This window comes from Gossypium hirsutum, chromosome A02, assembly GCF_007990345.1.
Source record: "Gossypium hirsutum isolate 1008001.06 chromosome A02, Gossypium_hirsutum_v2.1, whole genome shotgun sequence".
NCBI lineage: Eukaryota > Viridiplantae > Streptophyta > Magnoliopsida > Malvales > Malvaceae > Gossypium > Gossypium hirsutum.
This window is the reverse complement of record NC_053425.1, coordinates 68539757-68541605: the sequence shown is the minus strand read 5'-3', so window position 1 is coordinate 68541605 and position 1849 is coordinate 68539757.

The following is a 1849-nucleotide window of genomic DNA, read 5'->3' as shown; positions in this document are numbered from 1 at the left end:
CCTCTCGAAGGAGAGAAGGTTCATTTTGGCTGAAAAAGGTAATGTTCTCAACGATCCTAGTTCGCCTATGCCGAAAGGTAAGCAAGGTATGAATGTTGAAAATTTTAAAGCACTTCTGCCTTACTCGATTGTTGATGGACACACTGTTGATGATTTGGTCTTTAGAAAGAATCTGAACTTTGACGTGGCTATTTGTCATTCTTTGATTGATGATGATCCATTTGTTTTGTCTAATGATAAGAAGATTCTTGCTTTTGAAAAATATCATTTTGATGGTATTGGTTGTTTATCTTTAACTTGCAATGGAATGCATGTTTTGGATGCGCAAGATGAAAGTCCATATAAAATGTTCATTCTCACTGATCATGTTGAAAAGGAATGGAAATGTATTGATGAATACGCCATTGGCAAGATTTTTGATGAAGAGCGAATAAATCAGCACCAACAAAATCTGGAATTGTGTGATCAAAAGTTGACATATCATCTGCTTGGTTGTGTTGATCATGTGGATTATCTAATTTTTGGTGTGAAATTTCCATGTTTTTGTAAATCTTTTCGAATGAAATTTAAAGGGTTTGCTTGTTTGAATTTGAGTATGTTAACACCCTCGTTGTTTAATTTGTGTAAATTGTTGAAGATAAAAGGACTCTTTTTGCCATTTGGATCGAGTAGTCAAAATCATGTCTTTAATCCTGGAGTTTGCTATTATGAATCATCTATGAAAGAAAGCAAGCATCGTAAAATTTGTTTGAATGAATGTGTAAACAATCTTTGTTTGTATGATACTTTGTCTTTAAGTTTGAAAATGAGCCATGTGAATCTTGTTGGTTTGTTAAGTCAAGATCAAAATTTTGTTTTCGGAGGATGTTCTCAACTGTGGACTAAAAGATCCGAACATGTTTTGAATGATAATGATTTTGAGTTGCTTAGTGCTCTTTCTATGAAGTCGGTCATGAAATTGCCAAATCAAATTGAAATGGCAAGAGAAAATTTTGTCTTTGACCCCGGTGAACACCATTCTATATCATTGCCTAAGGTAATCGAACCATGGAAAGTTGACTTCCAAAACCATAGCTATCAAATGCCTTGTGATTTATGTTTGTTTCCATCGAAGAAAAAGGTAAGAACGATTTCTATTTTCGACCCCAGTATTGGATTATTTGTTCAAACTGTGAATCAAATCTCAAAAAGTTCCTTTGTGTTTAATCTTCATCATGTCACTAATTCGTTTTATTCTTTTAAAGGTGACAATGTGAAGTGGTACCCTCCTAAAGAGGGAGGGCATGCGAATGAGCTTCTTTTGATCCGAGTTAATTGTGGCTTTCAGAATCTTCAACGATTTTCCGTGAGTAAATGGCCCGATTTGGGGACAAATCGCTTTAAAGAGGGAGGGGATGATACGACCATGCCCCGGGCACACTTTTGGATCAGCTCCCTAAGCATTATTTGCAAATCCATGCGAGCTGAATTAGTTCAATTTCATTTCGTTAAGCTCTGTTTAGCTCGTTTCCAGCTCACTCGAGCTCAAGTCAACTCACTCAAGCTCAATTCAGCTCAATCTTAACCCAATGAGCTTATTTTTAGCTTTCTTTAGCTTGCATTTATTTTGCTGAAATAAACCATTTAATTTGTCATTAGTTAAATTAGTTGTTTATCTTAAGTTAGTTAATTTGTTAAAATCTGGACAAATAATTAATTAAGTGTTTTAATTATATCTAAATTAAATACTTAATTAATTATGATGTTTTAAATATGTCTAAAATTGTTAATATGTATGGCCAAATTTAATGTGCAAATTATTGAGTTCATATGCTGCTAATTTAATGTGTTTGAAATGCATTTAACTTGC